The sequence below is a fragment of the Ochotona princeps genome, chromosome 1 (assembly GCF_030435755.1).
Source record: "Ochotona princeps isolate mOchPri1 chromosome 1, mOchPri1.hap1, whole genome shotgun sequence".
NCBI lineage: Eukaryota > Metazoa > Chordata > Mammalia > Lagomorpha > Ochotonidae > Ochotona > Ochotona princeps.
The window spans coordinates 1,664,578-1,676,636 of NC_080832.1; positions in this window are offsets into that span (position 1 = coordinate 1,664,578).

The following is a 12,059-nucleotide window of genomic DNA, read 5'->3' on the forward strand; positions in this document are numbered from 1 at the left end:
ACGTTCAAGATAAATAAACTCTGTAGTCAAGACGCGGATTGGAAAACACATTCAAAAGCACAACTCAATTGCATGCTGTGTAAGGGGTTCGTCAGAATCCCAATACATACAGAAGTTAAAAACAAAAGGAAACAAAAGAATGTTCCGAGTGATTCACGACAGAATGAAAAGAGCGGTGAATGTGTTGTCAGCAGAGGCTTTAATTGAAAAGGGTTTAGGAGACAAATAGGAGTCAAGGCAGCAAGAAGAGAGCATGTCTTTCCACGTTTCTGTACCAATAGACCGCACTGAGGCTTCAAGGCAAGAGAGACGGTTTCGTAGCCTTGGTTACAGAATTCATCCTTGCTCAATGATGGATAAAACAACCATGGAGAAAATTAGTGTGGGAATAAAGGGCTTGGATCATCAAACAAATTGCCTCGATTTAACAGATGCCTGAAGACCGTACCTGGCAGAAGCAAGGTGCTGCTAAGTGCATGTGGGAACTCTTCCAAGAGAGACCACGCGTGGGCCATGAATGAATCTCCGTGGATTTTAAGACAGACATCAAGCAAGGTACCTTCTTCTGAAGCACTGGGGTTAAGTTAGAAATCAGCAACAAAGGGGAATTGTAAAATCCACAAGTACACATTATCATCAAAGAAGAAACAACTTCAAATATCAATGAAGGGTGCTCTTGGGGCTAGTGGCCAGCTTGGGTACTCGGGCCTGGGTTCGGAGCCACAGAGAGCTTTTGACATAGGCAGAGCTGCCAATGAGGCTTCTCTAGGCCAGGCCTTGCACCTGCCAGTCTGGCAAGAACTGGGACAGTGGGCAGCGGGCAAGGGGGCTAGAGAACCCACCCGGTGGGCCTCCCCAGGCCAGGTCACTGCACCTGCCAGTCTGTGCAAGTGCTGGGGCAGTGGATAGACTGGGAAGGAGGCTAGAAATGTGTACCATGGCCTCTCTGGGTTTGGTCACTGCATCTGCTGCACAGGGTGACCCTCTAATGGCTTGTGGCAGTGAAGCAGCCTCTGTTTTCATCTCATGTTGGCCTTAGATGCGTCAGGATCTCCAGCCTCAGGGACCAGAACCTGTGGGTGTGTGGTCTGGCCTAAGCGCACACACTACATCGTTAGACCACCTATGTTGCTGACTCCTGTGCGGAGGCCAACAGCATCTCAGAGTGAAGAGTACAAAGCAGGAGACCTGGCTGTCAGGACTGGACGCAAATTCTCCAGCATGTGAGAAGGGTCCACTAGACGAGACAGAAAGAGAACTCTGAGCCCAGGACGTGCAAGGCATGTGCCCGTAATCAGCAGCAAGTAGCTACGAAGATGGGCGAACCCACAGCCTGCAGCAATCCTCAGATTAAGGGCCAGAAAGCTGAGCAGGGAGTGAAATGGGTCAGCTGTGGAGCTAGCTCAGGGTCCCAAGCTGGACGCCACACCTCCCCCGCCCTAGGTAGATCCCACCGCCTACCCGCCAATCAAATGACCCCTCCTGCAGGACAGGGACCTGGCACAGTTTCATGAAACCACTGCCCTTCCCAGGCTCCTGAGAAGCCTTCCCACAGACACAGGATGGAAGGAAGAAACCTTCCTCTCGCTCCCCTTTCCCCTCGGGCCGCGCCACCCTGGAATGTGGCCCACATGTCTGTGATCTCCTCACCTTTAAGAAAACTTAAATAACATGCAACTGAATGACTAATGTGACCCTGAAGAAATGAAAAAGAAAATCAAGAACCTTCTTGAAGAAAATGATGCTACTGTATGACCTGTGAGTCATTGAAGAATTTAACCAGAAGAAATTGTTTTGAAGAGATGAATCTAACAAAAAAAAAATCCCTCAAAATCCATGAGATATAGTTTCCACTGATTTTTGTGGGTGAGATATGTATCCGGTAGGCCACAAATAGATGGGTTTTGATTTTTAATCCAGTCTACTAATCTATGATGTTTGATTGATGAGTTTAAGCCATTTACATTCAGGGTCAATACAAATAGGTGATAATTTGGTCCTGTCATTTTAGCAATGGGTTGTTCATTGATTTAGTCTTCTGTTGTTATTTTACTGGGATGTTCTTCACATTTACCTTTGGTTGTGTTGGGTGCTATTCCTTTTCTCTGTCAAGAGAACATCTTGAAGTATCCTTTGTAGGACAGGTTTGGAAGAGGCATATTCTTTTAACTTTTCTTTACTGCGGAAGAATTTTAAGGAAAGCTTTGCTGGGAATGTTATCCTGGGCTGACAAAATTTTTGCTCTTAGAATCTGGAACATGTCACTCCATTCTCTTCTGACCTGCAGAGTGTCCTGGGAGAGGTCTCCTGTAAGTTTAATTGCCATTCTTCTATAGGTCAATGAATTTTTTCATGTCCATATTTATGGATCTTTTCCTTACGTTTGATTGAAGAGAGCTTGATTATCATGTGTTGTGGTAAAGATCACTTTTGGTGAACTCTGTTGGGAGTTCTGTGCTGTGCCCCTCCTGGATGTTGTTTCCCAATTCTTTCTGCAGATTAGGGAACTTTTCCCTTATGATTTCATTAAATACCTTTTTAAACCCAGCTTCTCTTCCTGCACCTTCTTCAACTCCCATAACTCTTAGATTTGGCCTCTTAATAGTGTCTTTCAATTCTTGAATACTTTTTTTGGCCTGATCCAGCTCTGCTTCCACCTTTTTGTTTGTTTCCTCCTGGTGACAGGAAATGTCTTCCAGTTCTGAGATTGTTTCTTCTGCTTGCTTCATTCTATTTTGGAGACTCTCCACTGTAGTTTTAATGTGCTCCACTGTATTCTTCATTTCTGATATATCAACTTCTAGTTGATTCATTTCCTGTGTGACATGTTCCTTAAATTCCTTGAACACCTGCTTTACATGCTTCTCGTTGTTGTTGATAAGAAACTTAAAAACAAGTGTTTCGAATTCTGTATCCCTCATTTTCTCAATGTCTTCCTCAGTGAACTCTGAGGTTGGCAAGGGCTTTTGCTGCTTTGCAGGGGAGTCTTCAGTCACATTCATTGTGCCTCTGTCTCTTCTTTTGCTCTGGTCATTGTTCTTCTGGTTGTCAGATTGTTGTCCTTGGGGCAGGTTTCTGAGCTGTGCCACCCACAGGTCTACAGTTCTCTTTTACTTATTGCAGTTGGTACACGGCTCTTTGTTTGCAGTCACTTGGGCCACTCCCTCCAGTGAGTTCCAGGTCTGAGATCTTATGTTAGACTTCCAGCATAGGCTCTGTAGCCTCAGCTCCTGGCTCACCACTCTCCACCTCCTGTGACACCATGCTCAGGCTGCACTGTTGTCTGTAAAACATTTCTCCCACTTCCGGTTGGAGCAGGTCCCAGGTTTAATGAGACACCGGGTATCCTATCTAGCTAGGTTGTTGGTGATGCTGATCTTGCCAGAAGCTGTTGGCCCTTAGGTCTGAGGGCCACATGCACCTAGTCTGACCCATATGATGCCGTAGTTGGTATTTTGCCTGTGAGACCAGTGCAATGCACTGAGCTCAGTGAGTTCTCGCCAAGCTCAACACACACACAGCTCACTGTTGTCCCTGCCGTCTTGAAGCCTTTGCTGCTTCGTACAAAATTATGCCCATGTGCCACTACTAGAGTTTTTGATCTGCTTGGCCTTTAGGTCTGAGGGCTGCTCGAACCTGTCTTGGGTGGAACCTGTAAGATGTCACATTGTTGCAGTTCACTGAGCCAGAACTGAGTTCATTCCCAGCTCAGCGCATGCGCAGTCCTGTCCCAGAGCCTTTGCCTCCTTAAACAAAATGATGCCCAATTCGGCTCTAGGGGGCTGACTGGCCCTGGAATCCACTCTGTTCTCGCACTGCCCTTCTGGGATCTGCTGCTCCGTGTCTCCTCCTGGTCAAATCAAACAGACCAGCAGGACGGACAGTTCTTTGTCTGGGCCACCTCCTGAGCTCCCAGTGGAAGCTCCCTTCCCACCTTGTTGCTGGTGGAGTTCCGGCTGCTGGTGCAGTTTAGATCACCGCTTGCTGAATGCTGCTGGAGTATCAGTCACTGCAACACCACCCCGTTGTGTCCGCTGCTTTCCTGTGTCTGTCAGTCTCCAGGTGCCCTTCTGCTGTTGTTCTGTCCTCTCCTATTTGCTCAAATGTTTCCTCTCTGCTTCACACTGGCCAATGTTTCTTCTTCTGTTTAAACATATCCTTACCCTATTTTACCATCTTGATTCAGCCTCTTTTTTTCCTCTGAAAGATTTATTTATTATTATTAGAAAGTCAGATTGACAGAGAAAGATCTTCTGTTCACTGGTTCACTCCCCAAGTAGCCACAACGACCAGGGCTGAGGTGATCTGAAGCCAGGAGCCTCCTCCAGGTCTCCCATGCGGGTGCCGGGTCCCAAGGTCTTGGGCCGTCCTCTGCTTTCCCAGGCCATAGGCAGGGAGCTGGATGGGATAGGAGCAGCTGGGACTTGAATCGCTGCCCTTGGGGTTAGCACACGTAAGACAAGAATTTTTAAGTCACTAAGCCATTGCACCAGGATCCTGCATTTTCTTTTAATGTACATTGTTTAGCTATCTTCTTTGTACTACATGTGCCCATGTTAATTATTTTTAACATCTTATAGTTGTAGCACTCAATGGCCCAATGTAATAGATAGCCTAGTGGCTTAATCCTCAGTTTGCACGCACCATGATTCCACAAGGGACCGATTCATGTCCCAACTTCTCAGTTCCACATCCAACTCCCTGCTTGTGGCCTTGGGAAGCAGTTGAGGACGGCCCAAAGCCTTGGAACCCTGTACCTGCGTGAGACCCTGAGGAAACTCTTGGTTCCTGGCTTTGGGTCAACTCAGCTCCAACCATTGTGGCCACTTGAGGAGTGAACCAGTAGATGGAAGATCTATCTCCCCTTCTCTCTGACTTTCCATTAAAAATAAATAAATCTTTAAATAATTGTAGCACTCAAATCTGTGTATCTTCAATAATATAAGCAAATTATACCCCTTTAACACTTCCATCCCCACTCCTTTCATTGACTGATAACACAAAAATTATGACTGTTCAATGTGTGCCTCAAATCATAGACTAATATTTTAATGAACTGCTATCCCAAATTATAGAGAAAATAAAACGTGGGGTTGCACACGAGTGCCAGGGGGTTCTAGGTTGTGCAGTTGTCATATTTGTGCCTTCACTAAGACTCCTTATTCCTGCGCACGGCTTCAAGCCACTGCCTCGTTCTCCCTTGCGTGCACCTGCAGACTTGTCATGGCATTTCTCCCAGGGCAGGACTGGAAGGGTCGTGCTCTTTCGCCTTTATCTACCCGGCAATGGCTTTGGCTCTTCCTCACTTCCAGTTCTTTCTGGACTTAGTCTTTCTTTTAGCCCAGTCATCCAGAGCGGCAGACAGACCCCTGGGGCTCGTCCCTCTGCTGACTTCTCAGACACCAACTCTTAGGGACAGGATAGTCAGGGTCTTGAGAGGAGAAACCGTGGAAGCCTCTTTTCTCGGCGTCCCCATCTGCCGCTGTGTCCCTTGGCCGTGTCCTCACCGATGCCTTTCCTTGGTCAACCCCAAGTGCTATGCAACCTTGTGTTTCTATCTTGGCAACCCAGGTCATGACTCCTGTTGGCACAGGTTCAGAAACACCTGAACCACAGAATATAAATTAACCAGCAGCCATAACTGGGATGCAATGTATGAACACAAAGCAAAAATGGGCAAAAATAAAGCACTCCAGGTAACACCGAAACCTTTTGTTGAATTCTCTTTTCTTGGGCCCATTGTCTGTGACGTACCTATGACAGGCGACAATCGCACTAACTCTAGTTTGCCTCAGTAAGGAGAGCTGAGGGGCAGTTTCCTGACCTTCAAGTGAATCGCGACATCTGGTGCTTCCTGCCCAGCCACCCTGGGTGACTGAGCACCGAGGCGAGAGGCACAGAGCGGGTGCCTCAATGCAGGTTCCCAGCACAGGATCGAGATTTGCCCAGCCCTGCTTGGAGCTGGTCCGTTGTTGCTGATTGCCAAGACGCTGCTGGCTTCAGAAGGGCCACAGAGCCTCGATATGCCGGGCCTGCTCCCAGGAGTGGCGTTCAGCTGCTCTCCCACTGGCTCTTGGTGGTCAGTAAATCCACCTGCTGACAGTTGCCCTCTCCAAAGACCCCTCTGTGTGCCCAGGGGCGGGGAAAGGTGCCATGCACCTGCCTGAGGTGTGGTCTCACTGGTGCCTGGGGAGCAAGGCAGCCAGGCCAATAGCCATGTTTTGGCTGGGGTGAAACAGTGTTGTTAAGACAAAGCCTTTTTGGAATCAGAGGAGATGGTACCTTATCCCCTTGTGCCCAGCTCAGCATGGGGTGCCCAGCTCAGCATGGGGTGCCCAGCCCAGCATGGGGTGCCCAGCTCAGCATGGGGTGCCCAGCCCAGCATGGGGTGCCCAGCCCAGCATGGGTGCGGTGGAGGCCGAAGGCCAGGGGTGGTGGTGAGATCCCCAGCGGTCAGCTTTTGTAGACATACAAGGTAATCAAGTGCAGACAATGAGGTTCATTAAACACCACCCTGCTCTCACGTTTCTTTTCTCTGCCTCTTGTGTCTGTCCTCCCTGTATACGGTCATATGCTTTATGTTTAAATTGCACACTTTATAAATTAATCTTCAAAAAGCCAAATACTAGATGTTAAAATATTTTACATTTCCTTAAAAGCAGACACATGCTGGGGCTGTTACAAAACTGGTCACTGTACTTTGAGCAAAGTTGTTTAAAAAGAGCTCAGATCAGGGGCTCGGGAGGTAACACAGCCACCTCTTCCTCTGCTTACGGTGCTGGCATCCCATACGGGCACTGCGGTGCTGGCATCCCATACGGGCACCGCGGTGCTGGCATCCCATACGGGCACCGCAGTGCTGACATCCAATACGGGCACCGGTTCTAGTTCAGGCTGCTCCATTTCCGATCCAGCTCCCTGCTTGTGGCTGAAAGCACAGTGGAGGATGGCTTGGGACTCTGCGCCCACCTGGAGAGTTCCTGGCTTTGGAATGGCTCAATTTCCAGCCATTGAGGCCATTGGGGAGATGAACAGAGGATGGAAGATCTGTGTTACCTTCTCTCTATAACTATTTCAAACAAAAATAATATTAAGCCTTTTCTTTTAGAAAGGAGCTAATCTCATGGCTTTATTTTTTTCCTGTGTCTTCTCACTTTCCAAGTGGCCTTCAGTCTGTGAAAACCCAGAGCACGCGTGACTCTCACTGGCGGTACTGTTGCGTCAACCGTGTTGGCATTTCCCCAAGTCTTGTGCGGAACAGCGATTTTATTCACTTCGGAGTGTTCTTTGAAATGCTAGAACAAAGAGTCCTGTTACTCTACAGCTCAATTTTCTTTGCAATTACTGGGCAAGCTGGAGGGCAGGTTTTCAATGCTCTGCCAGGAAAGAAAACATTGTAACCCAAGGACAGACCATCCGGTGTGGTTCAGGCTGCAAGAGTTAGACATGGCTGCTGCAGGGCGGGCGTGCGCAGCAGCTCCGCTGCCCTGGAATCACAGTGGATCTGCACACTTCCCACCCCAGCTTCCCACGGAGGCACACCCTGCCAGCCCTGGGGATGCTCGGTGCTTGGGTCCCCGCCCTCACACGGGGGTCCTGGATGGAGCTTCCGTCTGGGGGTCAGTCTGACCTAGCACTGGTTGGTGGGGACATCTGAACCACAGATGGCTCTCTGTCTCTCAAGTAAATAAATACACATTCCTAAGTGACAAATTGTGTCAGAGGTAGAAACACCAGCCATCTTGGAGCGCACCTGAGGGTGGTGATAAAAGGCAGGATTTGTCACTTCTGGTGGTGATGGTGACAGGAGGGGCTGGGCTGTCCCTGCTAGCTGCCACACCATGCCCCAGGCAGGGGCAGGGGAGGACCAGTCACAACTTGCCCGGCCTCGGAAGTGCTGGCCCAGCTGCCCTAGCTCGTCCACCTAGGACTCAGCGGGTCACAGCTGGCTGTACTGCCCTAGGTTATGTGAAGGTTGGCCTAAACCTATCAGAATGTTTTATTCTCATGATTCCAGGGGCCTTCTGATAGCAGAAACCCCTGGAGACCAGCGGGCAAACCTCGCTCCTCCCACAGCTGTAAGGATGCCCTCATGGGTGCATGTTCTGTCACCCAGAAACCCTGGCCTCACCCTGAGGGGTTTCCATGGAGTCTGATCACCATGGTGATCCAACCGCGAGACCTCACCGTCACAAATACATGGCACGCTCCCCCCCAAGCACTGCACGCCAACTGGGCGACTCCCCCTTGTCCCCGAGCTCATGCCCACTTCCCACCCCTTCTGAAAGGTGTGCCTGGGTGGCACAGTTGTTGTTTGAAAGTCAGGTTTATCACCTTTGTTTTACAGGAAAAATCCGTACAGTGAAATCAGTGTTTGTACCATTTGTAGCCGCAGGACTCCAGGCGATGTTTCTATGGATTTTCATTTGTGTGCAATGGATTAAAGTTAAGGCGACTGTGTTTTGAAAGTTGCTTGTTTTTAAGTGTACGAAGTAGCACTGTTGGAAACCCCGCATGTGCAGGTTGGGGATCACATCTCCATGGAGACTCCCGCATAAGGGGCACTCAGCTACCTTCTCGTTGGTCTTCAGCCCGAGAAATACGAGCGAGCAGTGCAAGCGCAGAGAGTGGTGACAGCAGTGTCTCCTGCCGGGCCGTATAATGGAAGGTCACCCTGTGGTTGCCCCGGAAGCTCATTTTCCAGGCTCTGCCATCTGGCAGATTAGCCAAGTTCTGCTTCACTTTTGTTGAATGCCAAGAGTGCAGTGCTTGGGCATCTGCTATGGAATGCCCAGGAGAGCTTAGGGTGGGTGCGAGGCTCACCGCGCTGTAGCAACGGGAAAATGAGAAATAGAGACCGGGCCAGGGAAGTGGAGGGGGGACCTTCTGGAGACGTCCTGAGGAGCCAGCTTGTAGGAAACAGTCGTGGTTCTGGCGTCTGCCACTCAGCCTGGCAGAACCTGGGCAAGGTTGTGTGCCCCTGGCATCACTTCCCTGGAGGTCTGGACAGCCACAGTGGCATTGGCTGCTTTTGCTGGCAGGGAGCTCCAGCAGGCGTTCCCAGGTGTCTCCCAGCAGGTGCTCTGGGCCTGGGCAGTGTGTGGCTCTGGGCACCACTGAGTACCCCAGGGCAACTGTGCAGGTCTCATGATGAGCAGGCGCAGAGGGAAATCCAGAAGGACATTCCCAGGATGCACACTCGCTCCAGGGACTCCGCACCGGACAGGCTACAGCACTGGGCCATCCCCCGCTGGGTGGGCCGTGTTTGCTCTCCCAGCCCACCTGGCAGTGCACCTGGTGGGTCAGGATGGTGATACCCATGCTGCTCTTGCTTTGTTGTTTTCCACTGTGTGGTACATTGAGACTCTTCAGCGGGGCCCCAGTTTTCCCTCCAGCATCCCTGGTCATCTTCACTTGCCTCAGTGGCACCGGCTCTTGTCTGTCTTGATCAGCACTTCTGTGCCTCAGAGCCTCCAAGCGCTTTTGCGGGTCAATGTTTGTCTAAGACAAGGACAACATTTCACTGACCTAGAGATGTACTGGCACATGTAGCTTAGCCCTGGAGTGACACCAGTGTCTCCCACGAGCCTGTCCCCTGCCCAGGGCTTCCTCCAGCTCTCTTCTGGGAGGATCTGGAGTGACTCCCTCAATGGGGACATGGAGTGAGCCCGATGCAAGAAAACTGAGTTTCCGTCCCATGGATTCCTCTTGCTCTCGTCTGTGGCTGTGTGCAGATCAACTAACCTGCACTGTGATGTTGGGCTTGGTCTTAAGGCTACTGTGAGCAAATTGCTCTCAAACCTGCCCCAGGAGTGGGGCGCAGTGCAGTGGAGGAAGGGTTTCTGTCTGCTTAGGTGCAGGACCTGGAGCCTGCAAGCTAAACTGACTGATGCACCATTCACAAGAGAAAGGAGCTGTTGACATGCGCACCAGCACACGGCTGGGAACTCTCAAAGTGGTGGTCAGAATTGGGGTGGACACACTCACCTGACAGAGCAAAGGGAGGAAACGCGAGGCTTTGAGGAGGACAGGCAGGCGATGAGGGAGTCAGGCAGGCGATGAGGGAGTCGGGCAGTCGCTGGTCTCTGCAGAGGTGAATGCTGTGTCTTCACTGGGACAGGAGGAGTCTTTCCCAGATGCGGGGAGGCGATCTGTGGCTCTCACTCTTGCTCTCCGTGGGGAGGAAATGGATGGCATCTCATTTTTCAGAGGTCTCAGCTTCATACAGATTGGGGGAGTGCTGGGACGGCTGCTCTCTGCACCTGCTGAGACCCCAGCGTCTTCTCACCAACTCAGGTTCCGAGCGGGCCCCACACCGACCCATGCTGCCCTCACATCCCCTTCCTCCATTTGGGGCCACGGACATGATAGGGCATTGCATGATGATGAACATTGCACCCCCGCCAGGGTCATCCACTGTCCTATCCACGTGCTGTCCACACTCTGGCAGGAAGAACCCCCACCCCAATCTCCCAGGCTTTGGCCAGCAGCGCCCCGCACACTGGGGTCCAGCTCAGAGTTCCTGTGATCACTGCAACCCTTCGTGGGGGGCTGGCCTGCCTCTCACCGGGGCCCCCATCGCCTCTCACAGGTCAGGGGTCACGCGGTCTCCACCTGCTTCGACTTACGGCACACACAGAGGTGGTGAAGTCCTGGACTGCACGGACGAGGGTGGAGCAGCCAGGGCCTGCCCACTCGGTCGGGTGCGGAGCCAGGACACACCTCTTCTTGGTGGCCCTTGGAGTCGCCTGGCACCTGCTCCCTTGCCTGGCTACTGTAGGTTTTATTGATGGCTTCCATTTTCATAGCTGGATGAGCACCTGCTACCCTCAGCTGCTTTGCAGCCTGCAGATGCTATTTGTAAATTCCCCTTCCCTTTATTCTAGGTGCATTTGAGGGGGCAGATCCTGGTGGCACCACAGTGGTACTCTGTGAGGGAATGTGTGCGAGCCAGTTCTGAACAGCAGCCAATCCTGGCAGATTTCTCAGTCCAAATCTGAAAATTTAGCAATCCGGGCTTTTCAGGAGGTCGACAGGCAGGCTGCTTGGCGGCTCTGCAGGCAAGCCTGTTACCTGCTTCTTCTCCCGTGGCGTGTGGGAATTGGGAACGCACCGCGCACACTCAGAGTGAGCCTCAGGGGTGGCGGCGTCTGACATGTGGTTGTGCCAGTGACACTCAGGCACATCCAAACTCTATCCTACCAGCTGCCCTCTCCACACCGAGGGAGCCCACGCAGGGACCAGCATGTGGGCCTGAAGTCCCAGGGCCGCTAGCCTCCCCCAGGCAAAGCTAGCCCTGGCCGTGTTGAACCCTCCCTGGCCCACCCACTTGCTGCTGCGCAGGGCGGACCCACACACACTCTGCAGCAGGGGGAGTCCCCCTCCCAGCCCTTCTTGTGGTCTCCCAGCCCTGTTCGGTCTCAGGATGAAAGTGGACACTGGCGTGGTCCCTTCAGCAATCTCCGTCCATGGACCTGCTCACCCTTCCATCTGTCTGCCCAACATGCAACTCTGAAAGGGAATGCGTACTTCACTCTGTTTTAAGATTTATTTATTTAAAGGCAGAGTTACAGACAGAGAGAGAGAGGCAGAGAGAGCTCTTCCACCCACAGACTCACTGCCCAAATAGTTCTAATGGCCAGGCTGGGCCAGGAGCTTCTTCTTGGTCTCCTACATGGGTGCTTCCCTGGGCTCGCCAGCAGGGAGCTGGATCAGAAATGGAGCAGCCGGGGCCAGAACTGGCTCCCATCCGGGGTGCCAGCATCAGGGATGTTTTGTCTACTATACCACAATGCCAGTGCCCCATCCTTTTTTCCTTTAAGTTTTGTTTCTGGAATTTTTGTTACCCACACTGGGCTTCCTGAGCTAGCCACTCTGTTTTCCCCCAGGCTATGTTGGATTTCCACGTCCTTCCGCTCTGTGTTCTAGGAAGCAGTTTCAAGGTTCTGTTCTGTGTGTTTTCAAAAGGCTCCTGTCTGTTCACTGCCTCTCTGTAGAGGGACTTTGGTAACTCTGTCACGGTCCACAGATGGATGCCTGCCTTCTCCTTGGCGTTGTTG